We start from the raw sequence: 24,636 nt of genomic DNA on the forward strand, positions 1-24,636 counted from the left end.
TCAGAGAGATTGCCCTGCAGTGAGGTGAACATATACCCTCCGCCCCCCACCCCCCGGGCACAAAAGATCCTGGGGAAGGGCGGGAGGAAAGAGGAAACCTGAGCGGTACAAAGGGCTTCTCTGGCTTCTCTGAGCCCAAGATGCTGTGGAGGAGACAAGACCTGCTGGGAGGCCCTCAATCCGCCTGCTTGGTGCTGGCTCAGCCCTCCTGCTACTGGCTGGCTGTCTGCTCTGTTAGGGTCTGTCCACATCTCTTGCCAGTCTTGACCTGTGAACTCAAAGTCAGCATCTAGCCCCACGTAAGCTCCATTTTGTGGTCCTCTGTGTTATAGGTCCCTAAAGACAGCTTTTTCAGGAGAAGGAGTAAGAGCTGAAAGTGGAGGATGAGAAGAGAGAGGACTTTAATGCCCAGCTCTCACTTCCAACCACTTTAATTTACGACATGAGCAGTGGCCAGAGGTCACCTTCCTGATCTTTGGCTTGGGTTGGCATGGATGATCATTTAACCAATGTCTGTGAGTGCCACTGTGTGCTAGGAGTCAAAGTGAGCTGAGCAAACCTGAATCCATGCCCACAGGGAGCCTAGGGGAGAAAACAGGCATTGCCCACATCATTGCAGTTGAGTATGTAATTATAAACAGCAGTAAGTGGTACTGAAGCCTGAAATGCAATATACAAAGGAGGCCTCCCTGGTCTGAGAGGTCGATGTTGCTCCCCTGGAGGAAGCAGGTCCAGCTGAGATGTGAAGGTGAAGCAGACTTGCTAGTGCCAGGTGGATGAGGAAAGAGCATCTTGCAGGAAATGGGGTGGCTGGGCAAAGGGCCTGTGATGGGAAGAAGCATGTCCTGTTTGAGGACCAGAGGCCTGAATGGCTGGAAGGCCAAGCGCCAACTAGATGAAGGAGGAGAGGTGGGAGGGCCAGACCACACCTGGCCTTCTGAGCCAAGGTAAGGATTTTGGTCTTGATCTCAAGAAGAGTGGGAAACCAGTTACTGAAACCAGCGAGAAGAAGGCGAGGGCTTAGAATGGAATTTTCACTTCAAAGAGGTCTCCCAGCTGTTCAGCAGAGAACAGATGGCGAGCATCTATGTATTCAGTGGGTCATCTTAGTCCCTAGCCGTTTGTTTCCTAGCTCCCACTTTGGTGAGCTGAAGTCTGTAGAATGTGCTGGAGCTTTTTTTTCTTTTAATATTTATTTATCTGGCTGCACCAGTTCTTAGCTGCGGCACTTGGAATCTTCAGTCTGCACTGCAGCATGTGGGATCGTTAGCTGCGGCATGTGAACTCTTAGCTGTGGCCTGTGGGATCTAGTTCCCTGACCAGGGATTGAACCCGGGGCCCCTGCATTGGGAGCTTGGAATCTTAGCCATTGGACCCCCAGGAAAGTCCCCTGTTGCTGGAACTTTATGAAGGGAGATGTATATATACCTAAATTCTGATCACCCAGCTCGGAATTTGCAAAAATAAACTCTCACCCTTGAAGTGGCATGCCCCTTTTTCTAACTCTGCAGAGACTTATGTAGTTGTGACCACCTCCCTGGGAGGTGCCAGGAGGGGCAGCAGCTGAGTGGATGGACGGGGAGAGCAGGAAGGGACAGGGTGGGTGCTGCAGAGAAGCAGGGAAGCAGAGGCGGGACTTCCGGAGGATAAGGCACTATCCTGGCTCTTTAAAAAAATAAACATATAAATTTATTTATTTATTTTGGCTGTGCCAGGTCTTAGTTGTGGCACATGAGATCTAGTTCCCTCACCAGGGATTGAACCCAGGCTCCCTTGCCTGGGAGTGTGGAGTCTTAGCCACTGGACCACCAGGGAAGTCTTGTGCTGGGTATGCAGGTACAATGACGCAGACACAAGCCTGCCACCTCCATGGACTGCAAGTGCCTCTTCCCCGTTCCGGCTAATGGCTCCTCTGTCTCTGTTTTTCCAGCCGCTGCTCCTACAGAAACTGCTCTTGTTTAGAATGGAGCTCTTTCTCTTTCATTTCAATGGACATTCATTGATCTTAGCCTATAGATAAGGATGCTCTGAGGGCCAAAACCCCCACAGTTTCCTTGCCCTGGAGCAGCCTGCCTATTGGAGAAGCCAGGTATATAAACGATTGACCCAAAGGAGGCAGAATGAATCAAGCATCAAGTGTAGGACCGCTGGACAGCCCAGTTTGCCTGGGACTGTTTCAGCTGAAGCCTTGCAGTATCAGCCGACTCTTCGTGACCCCATGAACTGTAGCCTGCCGGGCTCCTCTGTCCTTGGAATTCTCCAGGCAAGAATACTGGAGTGGGTTACCATTCCCTTCCTCAGGGGATCTTCCCAACCCAGGGATCGAACCTGGGTTTCCTGCATTGCAGGCTGATTCCTTACCATCTGAGCCACCAGGGAAGCCTTGAAGCCTGTAGTGTCTGTGTAATTATTAATCGTGCTCTCCTCCCCTGTCAAAATTGTTCAGCTTTGGTGGTACCTTGTTCATGGTCACCCTAACAATGGATCAAGGCTGTACAGAAGAGTGAGCTACTCTTTGCAGGAATCCAGGAGACATCACATGATGAATAATGTTTCACCTGAGCCCTTGAAGAATCAGCCGTATTCCAGTGGCTAGAGCAGGGAAATGTAGCATCTTCATCCTGGAAAGCAGGACCAGCACAGGCCTCGCAGAGGCTGTGAGGAGATGAGCACAGCTTACCTGCAGCCTAGACCAGCTCAGCAAACATTTTATGGAACGTTTCAGACAGTAAATATTTCAGGTTTTATGTTTAAATATTTCAGGTTTCAGTGTTGCAGCTGCTCAACTGCCACTGGTGTGGAAAGTAGACCTAGGCCAGAGTAAAGGAACAGTAGGGCCGTGTGCCAATAAAACTTTATTTACAAAAAACAGGCAGCCTCAGGATTTGGCCTGGGTGTAGTTTGCCAGCCCCGATCTAGAGGTTATGAAGGAGAGTTATGAGACATATGCCTGGAAAGTTCCGCAGGACTTGAGAGGTCTCAAATAGCTGACTTATTTATGTCAATAATAAAAGTGTTTTGTGAACACAGGAGTGACTCATCAAAGGCCCTAGGGTTTGGAGCGCACTGGAGAGAAGCAGGGAGCAGTGAGGAAAGCAGACTGGCTGGGCCCACCCAACAGCCCCCTGGAGGCAGGTCTGTGGATGTGCTCCTGGACTGTGTCCTCTGTAGAACCTTCCGTTTTGTTCTGACACACACCCTGCCCACTCCCTGTCCTCAGGGGGCTCACACTCTTGTGGGCAGACCCTGTGACAAGATGCCACCCCCTCCTTTCCCGAGGAGCCAAGACAATTGGAGACCACCCTCCCCTCACCTTCCGGTTATGCAGGATGGCTGGTCAGGGTCTCATGACCATGGGGGTACCCCGGGACTGCCCCCACTCCATCCCCAGCACTCCCGAGGGATGGACTCTGGTGCTTTCATGGTTTAATTATTATGGAGGACTCCTGGCTGCAGAGCTGAAAGGGGGTGCAGTTAGCAATGTGTCCCCCATGTGTCCCCGAAGCCCCACCATTCCGGTGAACATCCCCACAGAACAAACCACCCGCGTGTCCCCCAAGCCCACTCTTCCTGTGAACATCCCCACAGAACAACTGGAGATGTCCTCCCACACTGAGGAAGGCACAGCTTCTGTGGAGTCCCAGAGAGAAGGGGCATTAGGTTCTCCTGATCTTGTTTTGCTTCAGGGTCTCGTCAAGCAGAAAGCCCTGCTCTGCTTCCTCCCTCAGTCCTGGGGTCCTAGGCATGCGGCCTCCTCGGCCCCCCAGCACAGCTCTCTCCACTGTGGGCAGGGCCCCTTCTCTTTCTTTCCTGTAACAAAGCTGCTGCCTGGGTACATTTTTACTGGTGCCAAGCTCACTCACCCCAGGTGGCAGATGGCTAACTGCACCCCCTTTCAGCTCTGCAGCCAGGGTCTAACCCCAGGCATAACTTTAAGTTGTTGTTGTTTAGTTGTTAAATCGTGTCCAACTCTTTTATGACCCCATGGACCTTTGCAGCCCGCCAGGCTCCTCTGCCCATGGGATTCTCCAGGCAAGAATACTGGAGTGGGTCACCATTTCCTTCTCCAGGGGATTTTCCCAACCCAGGGATCAAACCCGAGTCTCTTGCACTGGCAAGCAGATTCTTTACCACTGAGCTACCTGGGAAACCCATAACTTTAAGGGGGTGCCCCCAAACTCAGCAATCAAGAGAAATCATATTTTAATGCAATATTTTTAGACCTCCAAATTAATGACAAAAATGTATGATAAACAAAGCATCAACATTTTCAACACTGGCAGAATCAGTATTACTGATTCTTCCTTTTGAGTTAAATTCAAATGTGTCTAAGCACACTTACAGGTCCTGATTTCATCCCCATTACATTTTGTGGAGCACCCTTAAACTTTGTGGCCAAGGCAGGTACCAGTGGTCCCAGCCCCAGGAGATGCTAGAGGAGGGGGTATGCTCTAGGGCAGGGGGCAGAACAAGTTAAACTTGATATAGGAGATAACCAGGTCTTTAAATCCCTCTCCTAATCACGACTGAGCGACTGAACTGAACTGAACTGAATCCTCACAGAAGAAATTCCTCCTCACTGTCCATTTTCTCCTTCACAGCCTGGCTTGCCACCTTTTCACCTGTTCTCCCAACCAGCACCTTCTTACTCCTCCCTTCTGCTCTGAGTTTTATGCTCCTCTATGTTTATAAGGCTCTGGCCTAGATTCGCCGGAAGTGAGTGGGGAACTTTCAATTCCCCATACTCCCTTTCATTTATCTTTTCTCCTTTGCCCTTGTTATCCGGCCCTGTGTATTTTATTTACTGCCTTGTTATCACGTGTCCACCACTCCCATCTCGACCAGACCAGAAAGTAAACCCCACGAATGCTGAGATTTGTATCTGTTTTGTTAACAGTTGTGAACAGTTCCTGGCACATAGCAGACACTCAATAAATATTTGTTGAATGAGTGAATAACAATTGAGTTCCCTTTTGTTTTCCTCTTTCCTCTCCTGGAGTAGGCCTGGCTTCCCCTTTAACAGCCAGAAGACCTTAAACCTTTTTCCTAAATGAAAGAACATCTGCCCTGGGCCTCTACCCTAAGCTGTACAAAAAGGCAGCAGAAGCTTTGAAATCACAGTTTTTACTTAACAAGTCCAAGCTGGCCAAAAGAAACAAATATTTTCCAGAGCAAATTTCAGGGTTTCCAAGGTATGTTGTACATTTTTTTCCTTTTTAATAGAGAGTGATGTCCAAGGGAATATTTAAACTTCTTGTGAGTTGAATGAATACTGATTTCTTTTTGTGACCTTGGCCAAGATCCTCCAAGTCTCAGTTTTGATTATTCCATCTGTAGAATGGGTGTATTGATTCCAGTACTACCAATTTCACAAAGTCACTGTCTCAGTTCAGTTCAGTCGCTCAGTCGTGTCCAACTCTTTGCTACCCCATGAATCGCAGCACGCCAGGCCTCCCTGTCCATCACCAACTCCCAGAATTCACTCAAACTCACGTCCATTGAGTCAGTGATGCCATCCAGCCATCTCCTCCTCTGTCGTCCCCTTTTCCTCCTTCCCGCAACCCCTCCCAGCATCAGAGTCTTTTCCAATGAGTCAACTCTTCGCATGAGGTGGCCAAAGTACTGGAGTTTCAGCTTTAGCATCATTCCTTCCAAAGAAATCCCAGGGCTGATCTCCTTTAGAATGGACTGTTTGGATCTCCTTGCAGTCCAAGGGACGCTCAAGAGTCTTCTCCAACACCACAGTTCAAAAGCATCAATTCTTTGGCGCTCAGCTTTCTTCACAGTCCAACTCTCACATCCATACATGACCACTGGAAAAACCATAGCCTTGACTAGATGAACCTTTGTTGGCAAAGTAATGTCTCTGCTTTTTAATATGCTGTCTAGGTTGGTCATAACTTTCCTTCCAAGGAGTAAGCATCTTTTATCAAGCAAAATGTTAAAAGCTAGCTGGACATGCTTTGGGATATATAATCATCGTGGGTACATAGAGGTGTTCGAGGTCTCATTAGCAGCTGGCCAAGCTTCCCAGGTGGCACAGTGGTAGAGTCCACCTGGCAGTGCAGGAGATGCAAGACACTTGGGTTCAATCCCTGGGTGGGCAAGATGCCCTGGAGTAGCAAATGGCAACGCACGCCAGTATTCTTGGAAACCCCACGGACAGAGGAGCCTGGCGGGTGGTAGTCCATGGGATTGAAAAGAGCTGGACACGACAGAGCACGCATGCAGGAAGCAGAGCCACGATTCACCCGATGAGACCGCAGCAGAAGTGATCATCCGGTCCTGTCTTTCTGCCTTACTTTTGGCTGTGCTGGGTCTTCATTGCTGTGCTTGGGCTTTCTCCAGCTGTGGCGAGCAGGGGCTGCTCTCTAGGTGTGGTGCTTGGGCCCCTCGTTGTTGCAGACCATGGGCTCTAGGGCACGCAGGTTTCAGTAGTTGTGGCACACAGGCTTAGATGCCCCACTGCATACGGAATCTTCACAGACCAGGGATCGAACCCATGTCCCCTGCATTGGCAGGCAGATTCTTAACCACTGGATTACCAGGGAACTCGCAGTCCTAAACTTCTTACTTTATAGATGGAGAAACTGAGACCAGACGGTGATGTACCCAGGGTCACATCCCGAGCTCAACCAGGAGGGTGATGGATACAACCCAAGTGTCCTGACTTCTGGTGCAGTTCCTGGCCTCTCTGAGTTCCTCAGTTGCTGATTCCACAAGAATAGGGATCCTGGGTGCTGCTCTCAGCCCAGGTCAAAAGCACCATGGCTGGAGGAGAATTCTTGACTTTCAGCTTTCCTTTCAAATCCCAGCCCTTCCCAAGCAGTCTAGGGAGGGAGATAGTTCAGATAAAACTCCTTTCCCATCCCTTCTGTATCTGAGACTCATTTCTGAGAGGTATCCGAACGAGAATTTTACAGACGTTTCATTTCTCAGCCTTTTCCTGGTTCCTTTGTGGTCCTCCAGGCACTGGTTATGACCGAAGCCTTGGAGACGCAGGCAGTGTGAATCCAGAGTGGGGACTTGGTGCCTGGGGCGCAGGTCATCTGATAGGCAGCCTCTCCAGACGCTGTGTGATCATCACAGGAGGGAACAGGGCAGTGCGAAGGGCACGGAGGCACGGAGAGATTAGTTTCTTCAATGTCAAGCTTCCTGTGCATCCCTTAATGACTGAAATTTACATGTGTGGGGAAAATCACAATTTCCCCTGGAAGGCATGGAGGGGAAGTCACAGCCATCAGACAGTTTTGCAAGTGGGTGTGTCCACAGGGCTCTGAATTGACCACACTTGCAATCTTTTGGTATTTTACAGGGTGTGTGGCCACAATCTTGATGGAGAACTGGAATTTATGCCTTTGCATGTCTGTGTCTCTGGGATTATTCATGTGTGTGTGTGTGTTGCCATCACTTCTATCTGTGTGACCATGTGTAGATCAATGTGTGTTTCTTTTTAAAAAAATTATTTCTCATTTCCTGCATAAATTATTCCAAGTAAAAGGCCATCCGGAGCTCAGTTCCTAGCATCCTTTTTCAATAAAGCAATATTATCACAGCCTAGTCCCAAAACTGGTCCCAGGAGAGGCTTTTCCTAGATTCTTTGTCAAACGAAATGTCACCGACTCACCAAATGATGAGAAGAAGAATTCTTCTTGTTTATTTCCCAAGTGAGGCAGAGCAGCAGCAGCAGCTCAGCCTCTGTGCATCCTCTCCCTAGGTGGGCAGGGAAGGGGACAGGTGGGCAGGGGGCTAGGGAGGCAAAGGAGGCCAGCCTTAGACTCTGCCCTTTCCCTTCGCCCCTTAACCAGCTTTGTGACTATTCGAGTCACTGTTCTAGCCTCAGTTCCCTCTTTCAAAAATAGGGACTAATACTACCTCCTTTACAGGGCTGTTGCAAGGATTGAGTAATAAACCGGGAGATATAGTTCTTTGTAAAGGACATAGCATGTTGTGTGCCATACATTCTACATATCCTCTGCTGAATATGTGTGTGTGTGTGTGTGTGCTCAGTCTTGTCCGACTCTGTGACCGAATGGACTCCTGTGGCCCACCTGGCTCCTCTGTCCATGGGATTTCCTGGGCAAGAATACTGGAGTGGGTTGCCATTTCCTACTCCAGGGGATCTTCTTGACCCAGGAATTGAACTCGAGGGTTTTGCATCTCCTGCATGGTCAGCTGGGTTCTTTACCACTGCAATACCTGGGAAAGCCCCTCTGCTAAATAGATATATTTATTTACTCCTTTATTCCTCCAAAACTTATTGAACACTTAATATGAACAAAACACACATTAGGCTCTAAACACTTTCAGTTTAGGATGATATGATCTAGTGGGGTAGGCAAAGAGAGAACCACAATTTTGCAGGATAAGTGCTAAGAGAATTGTGCACAGGGTGCTCTTAGCTGCTAGAAATATCCTGTGGCAGTCAAGTGGAGGAGGGAGTCAGTTCAGTTCAGTTCAGTCACTTAGTCGTATCCAACTCTGCGATCCCATGGACTGCAGCACTTCTTTCTTCCCTGTCCATCACCAACTCCTGGAGATTGCTCAAACTCATGTCCATCAAGTCGGTGATGCCATCCAATCATCTTATCCTCTATCGGCCCCTTCTCTTCTTGCCTTCAATCTTTCCCAGCATCAGGGTCTTTTCCAATGAGTCAGTTCTTCATATCAGGTGGCCAAAGTATTGGCATTTCAGCGTCAGCATCGGTCCTTACAATGAATATTCAAGACTGATTTCCTTTAGGATTGACTGGTTGGATCTCCATGCAGTCCAGGAGACTCTCAAGAGTCTTTTCCAACACCACAGTTCAAAAAGCATCAATTCTTTGGCGCTCAGCTTTCTTTATAGTCCAACTTTCACATTTCATACATGACTACTGGAAAATTCTGAAAGAGATGGGAATACCAGATCACCTGACCTGCCTCTTGAGAAACCTATATGCAGGTCAGGAAGCAACAGTTAGAACTGGACATGGAACAACAGACTGGTTCCAAATAGGAAAAGAAGTATGTCAAGGCTGTATATTGTCACCCTGCTTATTTAACTTATATGCAGAGTACATCAGGAGAAATGCTGGGCTGGAGGAAGCACAGGCTGGAATCAAGATTGCCAGGAGAAATATCAATAACCTCAGATATGCAGATGACATCACCCTTAGGGCAGAAAGTGAAGAGGAACTCAAAAGCCTCTTGATGAAAGTGAAAGAGGAGAGTGAAAAAGTTGGCTCAACATTCAGAAAACGAAGATCATGGCATCTGGTCCTATCACTTCATGGGAAATAGATGGGAAAACATGGAAACAGTATCAGACTTTATTTTTCTGGGTTCCAAAATCACTGCAGGTGGTGACTGCAGCCATGAAATTAAAAGACGCTTACTCCTTGGAAGGAAAGTTATGAACAACCTAGATAGCATATTCAAAAGTAGAGACATTACTTTGCCAATAAAGGTCCATCTAGTCAAGGCTATGGTTTTCCCAGTGGTCATGTATGGATGTGAGGGTTGGACTGTGAAGAAAGCTGAGCACCAAAGAATTGATGCTTTTGAACTGTGGTGTTGGAGAAGACTCTTGAGAGTCCCTTGGACTGCAAGGAGATCCAACCAGTCCATTCTGAAGGAGATCAGCCCTGGAATTTCTTTGGAAGGAATGATGCTAAAGCTGAAACTCCCGTACTTTGGCCACCTCATGCGAAGAGTTGACTCATTGGAAAAGACTCTGATGCTGGGAGGGATTGGGGGCGGGAGGAAAAGGGGACAACAGAGGATGAGATGGCTGGATGGCATCACCGACTCAATGGACGTGAGTTTGAGTGAACTCTGGGAGTTGTTGATGGACAGGGAGGCCTGGCGTGCTGCCATTCATGGGGTCGCAAAGAGTCAGACACGACTGAGCGACTGAAATGAACTGAACTGAACTGGAAAAACCATAGCTTTGACTAGATGGACCTTTGTTGGCAAAGTAATGTCTCTGTTTTTTAATATGCTGTCTAGGTTGGTCATAGCTTTTCTTCCAAGGAGCAAGTGTCTTTTAATTTTATGGCTGCAGTTACTATCTGCCGTGATTTGGGAGCCCAAGAAAACAAAGTCTGTCACTGTTTCCATTGTTTCCCTATTTGCGATGAAGTGATCCCATGATCTTCATTTTTCGAATGTTGAGTTTTAAGCCAGCTTCTTCACTCTTCTCTTTCACTTATCAAGAGGTGCTTTAGTTCCTCTTTGTTTTCTGCCATAAAGGTGGTGTCATCTGCATATCTGAAGTTATTGATATTTCTCCTGGCAATCTTGATTCCAGCTTGTGCTTCATCCAATCCAGCATTTCACATGATGTACTCTGCATATAAGTTAAATAAGCAGGATGACAATATACAGCCTTGATGTACTCCTTTCCCAATTTGGAACCAGTCCATTGTTCCAAGTTCGGTTCTAACTATTCCTTCTTCACCTGCATACAGATTTCTCAGGAGGCAGGTAAGGTGGTCTGATATTCCCATCTCTTAAGAATTTTCCAGAATTTGTTGTGATCTTCACACTCAAAGGCTTTGGCATAATCAATAAAGCAGAAGTTAATGTTTTTCTGGAACTCTCTTGCTTTTTCAATGGTCCAACGGATGTTGGCAATTTGATCTCTGGTTCCTCTGCCTTTTCTAATTCCAGCTTGAGCATCTGGAAGCTCATGGTTCACATACTGTTGAAACCTGGTTTGGAGAATTTTGAGCATTACTTTGCTGTGTGAGATGAGTACAATTGTGCAGTAGTTTGAACATTCTTTGGGATTGCCCATCTTTAGGATTGGAATGAAAACGGACCTTTTCCAGTCCTGTGGCCACTGCTGAGTTTTCCAAATTTGCTGACATATTGAGTGCAGCACTTTTACAGCATCATCATTTAGGATTTGAAATAGTTTAACTGGAATTCCATCACCTCCACTAGCTTTGTTCATAGTGATACTTTTTAAGGCCCACTTGATTTCACATTCCAGGATGTCTGGCTCTAGGTGAGTGATCACACCATCGTGGTTATCCGGGTCATGAAGATCTTTTTTGCATAGTTCTTCTGTGTATTCTTCCCACCTTGTCTTAATATCTTCTGCTTCTGTTAGGTCCATACTGTTTCTGTCCTTTATTGTGCCCATCTTTGCATGAAATATTCCCTTTGTACATCTAATTTTCTTGAAGAGATCTCTAGTCTTTCCTGGTCTATTGTTTCCCTCTATTTCTTTGCATCTATCTCTGAGTAAGTCTTTCTTATCTCTCCTTGCTATTCTTTGGAAATCTGCATTCAAATGGGGAGGAGGGGGTAGGCTCAGGGAAACTGATTAGGAGGCTGTTGCTGAGCCAGGTGTGGCAGAGGTGATGGAGAGGAGGAAAGTGCAGCTTGCTTTGCCTGCGGGCAAAAGACAATGATTAGCTTGTGTCAGGACATACTGACCTTCTCCCATTTCTGGATTGGGAAGGCGGTCCTAGAACCCAGGGTCATTCAACAGCCTGGGGGGCTGAGGGAGCAGGGGCTTCAAGGCTGGAGGTCTGACCATTGGGGAGAGGAATGGTGGGGAGCAGCAGGAGAAGGATGGAGCCCAGCTGAGGAAAAGGAGGCTGCAGATAGGAAGGGTTTGCAGAGAAGGTCAAAGGGCTTGTGATGGAGCTGCTGGCTTTCCCCAAGAAGGTTAATCCTGCTGGAAAAGTTGAGCAAATTCTTTAAATTTGAGGCCGATCTTAGGTGAGTTTAAAGGGCCAATTGCTAGGGACTTCCCTGGTGGCCTAGTGGTTAAGACTTTGCCTTCCAATGCAGGGGGTGTGGGTTCAGTCCTCGGTTAGGAAACCAAGATCCCACATGTCTCATGGCCAAAAAACCAAAACATGAAACAGAAGCAATGTTGTAACAAGTTCTATGAAGACTAAAAATGGTCTGCATCAGCACCATCTTTCCAGATTCCATACACATGCATTAATATGCAATATTTGTCTTTTTATTTCTGACTTAACTTCACTCCATACCATAGGCTTTAGGTTCATCCACCTCCTTAGGACTGACTCAAATGCTTTCTTTTTTATAGCTGAGTAATATTCCGTTGTACATATGTACCACAGTGTCTGTATCCATTCATCTGTCGATGGACATCTAGGTTGCTTCCATGTCCTAGCTATTGTACATAGTGCTGCAGTGAACACTGAGGCACACATGTCTTTTTCGATTATGGTCTCTTGCATTGCAGGCAGATTCTTTACATTCTGAGCCACCAGGAAAGCCCCCTTCAATTATGGTTTTCTATTGCAGAAACCAACACAATATTGTAAAGCAACTATCCTCCAATTAAAATTTAAAAATAAAATTTAAAAATGGTCCATATCCAAAAAAAAAAAAAATTAAAAAAAACAAATAAAGGGACACTTGCTTTCCACGCTGGATTTCCTATCACCAGGCTCACCTTTGGGTCTGGGCAAATTCTGCCCGGGCCTCTTGACTGCTCTTGGCCCTGCTGCTCATCTGTTCATCCCCTCATTTAACAAACACACATTGATCCTGATGCTAGGCCAGAGCTGAAAACATAAAAGGTGAGGATGTCCTTGTTCAGCTCAGAGCTGAATGAGAGGGACCCCTCTAGTGACACATAATAATAATTTGATGAGATTCAGCCTGGAGTTCATAGCTAAGAACTTTGGGCTTTATCTTATAGGAGAAACAGTCCCAGTTATCAGGGGAGCGGGAAGGAGGGAGTGACTTGCCTTGTAGAGGGTAGAGGAGCATTGAGCGATAACTTCACAGAGTTGAATCTTAAAGGATGAGTATGATTTTGCCAAACAAGATCTAAACAAACCACCATGCTGTCATTGTCATAACAATGATAGTCACCATTTATCACAGGCTTTGTCTATGTCAACGCTGAGTCCTTTATTATCCACTGAGCACATCTTATGTCTGATGTAAAACTGCTCAGTTCAGTCCCAGTAAACACCTTGTTGTTGAGTTTGGTGATCACAGAGCTAGAAAAGGGGCTTCCCCAGTGGCTCAGGGGTAAAGAATCAGCCTGCAATGCAGGAGATGTGAGTTCGATCCCTGGGTCAGGAAGATCCCCTGGAAGAGGAAACAGCAACCCATTCCAGTATTCTTACTGGGAAAATCCCATGGACAGAGGAGCCTGGCAAGCTATGGTCCAAGGGGTTGCAAAGAGTTGGACACAACTGAAGTGACTGAGCATACCACATACAACTAGGAAAAGGGAGATCTAGGATTTGAATCCAGTTTTTCCCACTGTACTGTCTCCCCCACCAACTTATTAAGAGGCATGTGTAAGGAGCATGTGTAACAACCCATTGTTTTCTTCAAATCTTTCAATTCAGAGACACACTGAGGCATAGAGAATTGTGATGCCTTTGACAATGAGTAACAATGACTAAACAGGCAAAGTCTAGCTGAACTGGTTAAGCACTGATCTGATTTAGCATTTTCCAGTCGTGGTTGCCCTTCCTATGATAAGAATGATCCTGCTGATGATCTGCATAGGCACACCACTAGCCTAGTTACACATGGCAGACATAAGCGAAATGGAAGACTTGAGTCTCTCTCTCTCTTTTTTTTAAAATATTTATTTATTTAACTGCACGGGTCTTAGTTGTGGCACTCAGGATCTTCAATCTTTGTTGCAGCATGTGAGATCTAGTTCCCTGTCCAGGGACTGAACCTGGGCGCCCTGGAGCTCAGAGTCATAACCACTGGACCACCAGGCAAGTCCCAAAGACACCAGTCTTGTCCTCAAACATCTATGATGCATGCCATTGAGATTCAGACAAACACGGAAAGCAGTTCACAAAATAAGGGCCAAAATAAAGTAAGATTCAGGGCCAGTCATAGGATGGAGGAGCAAGAATTTGACTTCACTCAGCTGCAGAAATTCAGAGAAAAGTAAGACTTGAGGGTTGGCTAGGACCTGGGTATCGCAGAGGAAGGAGGGACACCAGGCCCTCCAGGCAGTCCTAGTGGGCTGAGAAAGAGGGGAAGAGGGCCTAGACACGGCGTGTGCTCAGTTGTGAGATAGGGCAGGCTGGTATGGCTGGAGCAAAGGCTTAGGCTTGAAAAACCAAGGGATTAAGTAAGATAAACAGGTTGGGGTTGATGATGAAAGATAAGAAAAGAGGCTATGAAATTTGAATTTTGTCTTCATAGACCTCGGCAAGTCATTGCAGACTTCTGAGTCGGGGAGAAGCTGTATAAACAAGCCTGTAAACTATTTTAGCCTCCAAGGAGGCCCTCTCTTCCTAGAGGATTGGAATCCGGTCTCTTTGAGATGGTCCTCACAGCTCTGGTGAACTCTGAGTCTTTTGCTGGGATGTTTGAACTCGATAGCTGCTCAAGAGCAGTCAGAGAATGGGGTCGTGTGAGAACGGGGCACGGCGTCAGGTCCCACCTCTTATATGCAGACAGCAGTGATGAAGAGTGCCGATGATGGGGATGGACCGGAATTCAGAGGTGGAGGGTTTTGTGCCACATTGCAGAGCAAGCTCCTGGCAGAGCTGGAACCAGCCACCCCAGCAGGAGGTGAGAGGAACCTGGATCTTTGGGGAAATGCCCAAGGGTCCTAGTAGGCAAATCACAGGGCTGCACTATGCAAACACAGGCCCTGGAGGGTCTCCAGACAGAATGGATTCTCTCCAGGCTCTTGGGCCAGTGAGGACAAAGACTCCAGTGCTTCTGCTCGTGGGGCAGATACCAGGGTGGGGCAGCTCCCTAAAGTGGACAGGGGGCAGGCCTTTGGTTTGGGTGTCTGGCCAGAATTCCAGAGGCTCAGTCCTCAGCACTGCCCTGTTCATCTGAAAAGTGTAAATCAGACCCGCTGAACAGGCAAAGGTGTTCTCCAGGGAAGCCTGCCATCCATCAGAGGTCAGAGGGCGCCCTGGTTAAATGCCTCAGGGCCCAGAGCTAAAAATCAGGGGCAGAGCCACTGCTTTCCTTGGGGATCTTGTGGGGACAGAGGGACCTTTTCTTCAAGCTGAAGGTCCTGGCTCCTCCTGTCCCTTAAGCATCTGGGCCATTGGGTCACAGGGGCCCATGTCTCCCCATCTGTCTCTCTGTCTCTGTCCGCCTCCGTGCCTATCCAGCTGCCTGTTAATTGGACCCAAGCCCAGCTCCAGGGTCAGGGCAGTGGTATTACAGACTGCCTGCAAGCCTCTAGAGGAGAAGGACTTCGTATGGTGACAAAACAAAGGGAACGAGTTTTCTCTGGAAAGATCTAAAAAGGCACACGCGGGACCCTCCTCGGGCAAGGTGGGCATGAGCGTGGGGGAGGATGGCCTTGCCCTCTGGCCCAGACTGTCTTTCACTTTCCTCGGGCCCTTCTGCCCTATGAGTTGCCCTGTTATGCTCAGAGGAAGAGATGGCAGTGACAGAAAAAGATGACAGGCTCTCTTTCTGCCTTGAAGCTTTCTCCAGGCTGGGGGGAACCAGGCAGTCGTCAGTTCTGGGAAAGGGGAAATCTGTGTGTATTGTAGCCCCGAAGGGGTGCCCTGCGTAGGACACATGGGCATCACCAGGGACCGTCCTTCCCCTCTCGGCTATGTATTTATTAGTCCCCCAGTGGGGCAGGGTTGGCGTCTTTTCCCTAAACTGGTGTGATTCCCTCTGTGCTGTGTGAGGGGTGAGGGCAGGGGCAGAGGTAGGCTGGAGCAGAAAGACAGAGAAGCAAGCACTGCAGCGAGATGCAGAGAGGGAGCTCTGGCCCCTCAGGGCCAGAAAGGGTTGCAATTAGAAGGAGGGGCTGCCGGACACACTGGGCAGGCAGGTCAGCCTCCTTCTGCAACCCTGACTCGGGCCTTGTCCTCTGCCCCTGGCAATAAGGGCTTTGGCAGAGGAGGGGCAGTGGGACCAACAGCCAGCAGCAGCAGCATCCACGCGCGACAAGTTATGCCCTCTGAGATGTGGGGAGCTTCGGTGTGTGTGTGTGCTTCATCTTTGCACGCTCAGGCCCTAATACATGGTAGATTCTCAATACATGGAGTCTACATTGAAGCAGTTTGCATCTGCCCAGAAGAAGGGAGGAAGCAATAGTTAAAAGTCTACCTAAGACCAGAGCTGTCCTCTGCCAAAATAGGTCTCAGACCCCTGGGACACGAGGCAGGGGAGGCTGACACGAGCTGAGCCTCCAGAAGTGGCCCACCCCACTACTTAGGACACATCACCTTGCCTCGTCCTTCAGGAAGCCCAGTGTTTCCGTAGCATTTACACTGCAGGCTTCCCTCTGTGCCGGTAAGAAATACAAGAACAAAGAGAGGTGGGGAGGTTGGAAGAGCGAAATATCCGGAGCCAGAAGACATGCTGTGTGCCGGCTTGTCTTCTTAGGCAAGTCTGATGTTCGACTTTCCTCAGCCTCGATATCCAACTTGATACGATGAGATCAACTACCCAAAAGAAAAAAAGGTATTTCGCATAAATTGCAGATGTGATGTAAATACGTGTGACCTTCTGCAAGTCATTATTCTTTCAAATGAATATGCATTTAGATCTGGCAACTCCATATCTATAAAGTTCTCCTAAGACAATAATCAAGTCTGGAGCAAAACTCAGCTTTAAGAATGGGCTTTATGGGACTTCCCTGGCGGTTCAGTGGTTAAGACACTGCCTTCCAATATAGGGGTTGTGAGTTCGATCCCTGGGTCGCAAAGCTGAGATCCCACACACTTGCTGGCCAAAAAAAAAACAAAACATAAAACAGGAACAATATTGTAAAATTCAGTGGAGGCTTTAAAAAATGGTCTACATGATTAAAAGAATAAAGGAATGGGAATTATTTGTTTATAGTAGCAAAATCTGGAAATAATAGACAATTGGTTGGATAATTGTAGTACATCTGTAAATGGAACACCACATAGTCATTAAGATCATATGCAAAGGTATTTATGATATGCTGCTAAATATAAACAACTGCTTCCAGAACAAACAATATGTATAGTATGATGCTGTTTTGAAGAAAGAAGGGTTTTACCCTTCATATTAACTGTGATTATTTTTGTATGGTAGGATCACAACTCACTTTAAAATTTCTGGGATTTCCCTGGAGGTCCAGAGGTTAGGAGTTAGTACTTTCACTGCCAGAGGCCAGGTACAATCCCTGGCTCGGAAACTAGATCCCACAAGCTGCAACACACCACCAAAAAAAAAAAAAAAAATTCTCTGTCTTCTTTATTTTGTGCAATAAACATATATTAGTTTGTAAAGGTAATAAAAATTGTTACTGTATTGAAATGAATGCATGCTCAGTCGCTCAGTTGTGTCTGACTCTTTGCAAGCCCATGGACTATAACCCGCCAGGCTCATCTGTCCATGGGATTTTCCAGGCAAGAAATACTGGAGTGGGTTAACATTTCTTTTTCCAGGGGATCTTCCCAACCAAGGGATCCAGTGTGAGTTCCTGCATTGGCAGGTGGATTCTTTACCACTGCCCAACCTGGGAAGCCATTATATTGAAATATTGCCCTCTAAAGATTGTTTAAAGAGTTAAAGAAGATATTACATACCAAAGTACTTTGTAAACTGAACAATTACGTGGATGTAAGACAGGGTCTCTGCCTATGAGGAGTCTCCAGTTTGGAAAGAGATGAAAGACGTGTAAAATAACTAGACCATAATACGAAATGTGGCGAGAGCTTTCAGAAGATGACAAGCAGCGTGTTCCTAGGAAACTCAGAGGGAGATACAATGGCGGCCAGCTGTAGAGGAAAAAGCCAGAATGTCCACGCTGAACACTGAAGAATCGTGAGGGTCTTTTCAGGTAGAAATGTAGAACTGGGGCACTGAGAACAGCAGGAGGTTGTGGGGCAGCTTGGGGAATGGAAGGTGTTGTGAGTGGATGGAGGGTAGGCAGTCTGCAGGTAAAGGGTGGAAGCTGAGCCCAGAAGGCAGAGTGGTTTGCCGTGAGACTGAACACCTGTAGGTGCCTGTGAAGAGGGAGTCACTGAGGATTCTGGAGTGGGAGGTGACACAGCTGTGCACCCATCCCGGGCGTGGGTCTGGATAGATGCAGGATGCAGCTGGCTGCCTGGGAAGCCTGGAGGTGGCTCACAAGTTGGAGGGACTTGGCCCGCGTGACCAGGAAGGAGGGCCCTTTCTAGGAATGTCCCTGAGAGTGGAAATGCTGCAGGAAGGGGGACCCCTTCCGGGTCCCGAAACTGGGCTCTTGTCTAACACTTGGAGATGAATTGTCTGAGGAGACACGTGTGCTGTCAAAGCAAGAGGTGTTATTGGGAAAGGGCACCCGGGCAGAGAGCAGGAGGGTAAGGCAACCCAGGAGAACAGCTCTGTCACATGGCTTGCAGTTTGGGGTTTTATGGTGGTGGGGTTAATTCCTGGGTTGTCTTTAGCCAATCATTCTAAGTCAAGAATCCTTCCTGGTGGTACATACCTTGTTCAGCCAAGATGAATGCCAGAGAGGATTCTGGGAGGATGAATGACAGAGAGGATTCTGGGAGGTGGTCAGACATGTGGTGTCTCATTTTGACCTTTCCTGAACTCTTCCAGTTGGTGGAGGCTTATTAGTTCTGTGTTCCTTTCCAGGACCTCCTGTCATAAAACAACTCATGCAAATGGTTACTATGGTGTCTGGCCAGGGTGGGTGGTTTCAATCAGTGTTCTTTCCCTAACAGAAAGGCTGGAGACCATCTTCCGCCTGGACTGGAAAGGGATGGGAAGTGGGGAAGTGAGAGAAGGAGGACATGAGGTGGGGCTTAAGGAGGGAAGACGTGGGCTTGTCCCCCAGTTTTGTTCTCTGAAGTTGGGGGCAGAGGACTGGGAGTCACTCACAGAAGTCACAGTCAAGACCAGTGGAGGAGATGTGGCCTGGAGTAGGAGTACCTTGGTGCTCATGGCATCCTCGCTGGGCAGTACCAAGGGGCCTGAGCCTCCTGCCACTTAGAATGTCTCATATCCGCCATCTCTTTTCTGGAGAAATCTGAGTCCAGGGTGGTGAAGGGGGTTGTTTCAACCCAGATTGTGCTCATGGAAATTCATTAACCACCCTGCCTGTTCTTGGAGTTCTTCTCAGCTCATCCCATCTCCCAGCTCCCCTGCTTCCTCGGGCCTGCAGCTGGGAATTCATGCACCCTTCAGGATCCAGGATGCTGCGCTTCTGCCATCCTCACCTCCCAGCAGTGCATGTAGGCCAAACACACACACACACACGCACGCACAACTCCCAGGAAGGAAGTAGGCAAGTCTTGTTCAGGCAAATGTCTGAATTCCCAGTTCCCAGGGCAGCTCCAAGCCCAGCCGCTGTTTAGCTCCTCCTGTTGTCATGTCACTAGTTAATTACATTCTTTACTAAGGTGCAAATGTGTTTTTACAGGGAGACTAAGATGGTGTTAACTAGGAAGGAATTATCAATGTTAAAGACACACTTACCTCTGGTTGCAGGGTTGGGGCTCTTGGCTGGAGGTGGTCCCTGAGGCTGCCCTGAAAACAAAGCTCAGGTATAGCAGCCCCCCTCCTAAACACCCCCATCCCACGACCCCCTGTCATCCTTGCCCCAAGCGCAGCCTCAACTGGAGTCAAATTAGAAACTCGATCCACAAGGAGAAATTGATGTGTTTGGGAAGTGTCAGGCCAAGCCTTATACCAATGCTGACCACCAAACTCATTTTTGAACATTTTGGTCCATTTCAAATGTTGAGAAACAAAATCCATTTTAATCTAATTATTTAGAAAAGGCAGAGGAAACAGAGATCAGTTTGCCAACATCCATTGGATCACAGAAAAAGCAACAGAGTTCCAGACAGATATTTACTTCTGCTTTATTGACTATGCCAAAGTCTTTGACTGAGTGAATCACAACAAACTGGAAAATTCTTAAAGAGATGGGAATACCAGACCATTTTACTTGCCTCCTGAGAAATATGTATGTAGGTCAAAAAACCACAGTTAGAACCAGACATAGAACAAGAGACTGGTTCCAAATTGGGAAAGGAGTATGTCAAGGCTGTATATTGTCACCCTGCTTATTTAACTTATATGCAGGGTACATCATGCGAAATGCCAGGCTGGATGAAACACAAGCTGGAATCAAGACTGCCGAGAGAAATATCAATAACCTCAGATATGCAGATGATACCACCCTTATGGCAGAAAGTGAAGAGGAACTGAAGAGCCTCTTGATGAAAGTTAAAAAGGAGAGTGAAAAAGCTGGCTTAAAACTCAGCATTCAAAAAAACTAAGATCATGGCATCTGGTCCCATCATTTCATGGGAAATAGATGGGGAAACAGTGACAGACTTTATTTTCTTGGGCTCCAAAATCACCACAGATGGTGACTGCAGCCATGAAATCAAAAGACCCTTGCTCCTTGGAAGAAAAACTATGACCAACCTAGACAGCACATTAAAAAGCAGAGACATTACTTTGCTGACAAAGGTCCATCTAGTCAAAGCTATGGTTTCTCTAGTAGTCACATATGGATGTGAGACTTGGACCATAAAGAAAGCTGAGTGCCGAATAATTGATGCTTTTGAACTGTGGTGTTGGAGAAGACTCTTGAGAGCCCCTTGGACTGCAAGGAGATCCAACCAGTCAATCCTAAAGGGAATCAGTCCTGAATATTCATTGAAAGGACAGATGCTGAAGCCGAAGCTTCAATACTTTGGCCACCTGATGCAAATAACTGACTCATTGGAAAAGACCCTGATGCTGGGAAAGATTGAGGGCAGGGGGAGAAGGGGACAACAGAGGATGGGATGATTGGATGGCATCACTGACTTAATGGACATGAGTTTGAGCAAGCTCCAGGAGTTGGACAGGCGATAGACAGGGAGGCCTGGCGTGCTGCAGTCCATGGGGTCACAAAGAGTCGGACATGACTGAGCGACTGAACTGAACTGAATCTAATTATGGTCTTCCCTGGTGGCTCAGATGGTAAAGAGTCCTTCCACAATGCAGGAGACCCTGGGTCAGGAGGATCCCCTGGAGGAGTGCATGGCAACCCACTCCCATATCCTTGCCTAGAGAATTCCATGGACAGAGAAGCCTGGTGGGCTACAGTCCATAGGGTCACATGGAAAAGACTGATGCTGGGGAAGATTGAGGGCAGGAGGAGAAGGGGGAAGCACAGGATGAGATGGTTGGATGGCATCACCGACTCAACGGACATGAGTTTGAGCAAACTCTGGGAAATGGTGAAGGACAGGGAAGTCTGGCATGCTGCCGTCCATGGGGTCGCAAAGAGCTGGACACTACTGAGTGACTGAACACCAACAAATCTAATAATAAATAAATAAGTCATGCAGCTGAAGCCCCCTTTAGGTCAAGGCTGTTCTTCACTGCTTTGGGTCCTTTGCCCTCCAGACTCTTCCTTCCTGCTGCCGACCAGTGCCCTCCTCCCACCCACCAGTGTTCAGACCCCCAGATGAAGCCTGTCTGCTGGGAAAGCGTCTGAAACTCCTGCACACATCTGAGCAGGTGGCAAGTGCCACTCTTTCTCTGAGTTCCCTACAGTTTAAAGCAAGAAACCGGCTGTGCTTCCCCAGGCTTCACAAATCACTCAGTGACCTGACCACACTTGGGGCAGAGGGGGCTGTCTGGTTCCAGGAGACCAGATGGGCAACCACAGGCCATTTCCTGCCGAGAGAAGGGCTGGGCTCTAACACGGCTCGGTGGGTCTGAACACCCAACGAGGAGAGGGGCTTGAATGATCGTGTAGTAGGAGGTCTGCAGAGCACACAGAGTGTATCCTTCACCACCAGTCTGGGAGGAGGGAGAGCAGAGTGGGGTCCCCCTTTATCCCTGCACCTCTAGCCTTCCCTTCTGAGTGCTGCTCTGCCCTTTCTCACAGGTGCGCTGGTTCTGGTCAACAGGAAGGATTGCTGGCCCAGCTGGAAGTGAGGAGAGGACTGAGTGCCCTGAGGGCCATCCTAGAGGCCGCCGGGATCACCGAACAGTAAGAAACGTTCTCCATCCTTCAACACGTGGTTAAACCCTCCAGGCTTCCCTGAAGACTCAGATGGTAAAGAATCCGACTGCAGTGCAGGACACCCAGGTTTAATCCCTGGGTTGGGAAGATCCCCTGGAGAAGGGAATGGCAGCCCACTCCAGTATTCTTGCTTGGAGAATCCCATGGATGGAGGAGTCTGATGGGCTACGGACCATGGACTAGCAAAGAATTAGACACAACTGAGTGACTAGTACTTAGCAAACCCTCCAGGCAGATTGTCTTTTCTTCTGACAACCTTGAGAAGCAGCCCATAACGTTAGCTGACACTTACTGCACATGACCTCAGAACACGCAAACCCGTTCTGTTTCTCCTTGGCCCCTGGAGGATGGGGCGAGAGCTATGCCTAGTCCCTGCCTACCTCTATTTCGCTCTGCATATTCCATGAACAAGAAACTCTTGTTGCTATGTAGGGATGGGCTGTTGCTCACACCCATGACGGTAATACTTGTCCAGCCCTCTGGAGCAAGCCTTGTCTCCAGGAGTGTTTGTGAAAAACTCAGTTCCTGGACCTCACACCAGAGATCCCAAATTGTGAGTCTAGGTTTAGACTGAGAATCTGCACCCTGCCCCCAGTGTTTCTGATGAACACAGAGGAAACTGCATCGAAGATGTGTGTGATGAACTATGAGAACTAGTTCCTTAGAGAGTATAAAGCAGAGAATCTCACTTAATCCTCTTATCAGATAGGGTTCTTAAAATCGCCTTAAGTAACCTGATGATCTCACAGACCTAAGTAGCAGTGTAGGCAGGGGTTTAGAAATCCAGTTATCCAAAACAAGTCTTTTTTCTTTCCAGTATGCCATGATAAGGGCTGGATCTGTTATGGTGAGATGGGCTCCACCCCCTCCCCACCCCAAATCTACAGGACCCTGCTGGGGTGTTTGTAAGTTTCCCTGATGTGTTAGGGCCACCATGATCTTCTAGTTTCCCAGCCTTTGTGACCCAATATGTGCTCAGTACTCAGTCATGTCAAACTCTTTGCAACCCCATGGACTGTGGCCCGCCAGGCTCCTCTGTCCATAGGATTTCTCAGGCAAGAATACTGGAATGGGTTGCCATTTCCTTCTTCAGAGGATCTTCCTGACCCAGGGATTGAATCCCCGTCTCTTGAGTCTCCTGCATTGGCAGGCAGATTCTTTACTAGTCCCACCTGGGATCCAGTCTTTGGGGGGCAGTAATCATTGCCAGATTCCTCACAAAACCTTGTTTCCCTCAAGAGAAGAAGAAGGAGAGAGGCAGGTAATTAGAAATGTCATGTATATTGAAGAGGACCACACACACACACACACACACACACACTGACCACTGAACCATCTTGCCAAGGGAGCTCCAGTCTGTTCTGTGTTCTGGGACTCAATACAGTTGACACCGTTGCTTGGGTGGGTGTAGTCGGCAAGGACAATTTTTGCAGCTAATGCTGGAAGTGTGGCAATCAGGGAGCCGCCAGCTGTCTCACTTAAATTCTTAGCTCTCTCGCTCTCTTTTTTTAAAATCATTTTGCTTACATAATCCACCCCCTTTTTATTTTCTAATTCTCTCCTTGCAAAGCTGGCACCAGAGGGGAAGGGCTGGGGTGGAGGGGGTAGCAATTACACATCAGTTTGGGGAGCATTTACATTTTGCAATTACAATTTAAAAATAAGCCTCGTTAATGATCTCCACGTGTCAACGACAACCCCTAACTGACATACATTCTCTTGTGGGCCTGCCTGCCTGCCTCCTGCTGAAGTCAGAGGCTCCATGGGGGCGGAGGCGCCTGGGGAGACGTGGGGGAGCCGACAGCATCTGGGGGTGGGATCAAGGGCAATGAGGTGCCCTGGCGGTTGGAGGAGGGCAGGTATGGAGCTAAGCACTAAAAACCAAGGGTCCAGGCTTCCAGCTTCTCTTCTCCACTCGGTGTTCATGCTCCATCCCAGTGCACCTCCTTCCAGACATCTCAGAAGCAATGCAGGGAGATTGCATTCTCGGGGCTGGGAGAAAGGGAACCCCAACTCCTGTTCTCCTCCGAGGTGGGAATTTTCAGGGTCCTACTGGGCCAGTTGAGCCAGCCATTATGCCTGGGTGTTCATGGATTGGGCAGGGGGCCTGAGTCCATACACAGGATTCAGGAGGTGAGAAGGGTTAGTTTATCCCAGTTTGGGAAAGACACTCCTCCTAGCAATGAGTGACCACACATTGATTGATGCCCTCTGATTCCTTAGCAGGGACTTTGGATCAAAGCAGCCCAGCTTCAGATTCCAGCTCTGTCATTTGCTGGCTGCGGGATTTGGGGCAAGTTACATGACTTAGGTTTTCTAACTATCACTGTCTTGATGGACTGGGACAACCGCATTTACCCTGCAGGGCTTGTGTGAGGATGAAATGCCGGAACTCCTGTAGGGCACCTCATGCACGTCTGGCACACGATGGATGCTCCCAGCCCTTCCCCAATGTGTCCCCTCCTGCCCAGATTGAAGCTGCTTCTTTCCAGCTTCTGTGGACACTAAGGAAGTGCGTTCCTGTCTGATTTCCCCTGGTCTTCCCCAAAGTCAAGCCACCTTCTCCATGAGCAGCTCCTGAAGTGGACCCCAGCCCCACACACCACACCCCCCACCGTCTCCCTATGGGCTCCTCTGCAGGGCCCTGGCATCAGGCTGCTACTCCAGCTTCAGCATCTCTTGGCTTCTTTCCTGCC

The 24,636-nt window shown here is 48.2% G+C and overlaps 1 protein-coding gene across 6 annotated transcripts in view; it reads left to right on the plus strand.

Moving 5' to 3' along the window:
- PKNOX2 (PBX/knotted 1 homeobox 2) overlaps positions 1-24,636 on the plus strand; it is a 298,567-nt gene that overhangs the window by 172,206 nt on the left and 101,725 nt on the right. For 4 of the 6 annotated variants that reach the window (XM_061406325.1, XM_061406327.1, XM_061406324.1 and 1 more), the window contains one exon: positions 21,803-21,907. The exons of 1 other annotated variant lie outside the window; for it this stretch is intronic. The gene's annotated coding sequence lies outside the window, so the exon portion shown is untranslated. Of the gene's footprint in view, positions 1-21,802; positions 21,908-21,954; positions 21,974-24,636 lie in introns of those variants that run through there. One more of the 6 variants, XM_061406326.1, reaches the window with a different exon arrangement.

This window comes from Bos javanicus, chromosome 29 (assembly GCF_032452875.1).
Source record: "Bos javanicus breed banteng chromosome 29, ARS-OSU_banteng_1.0, whole genome shotgun sequence".
In the NCBI taxonomy this organism is placed as follows: domain Eukaryota; kingdom Metazoa; phylum Chordata; class Mammalia; order Artiodactyla; family Bovidae; genus Bos; species Bos javanicus.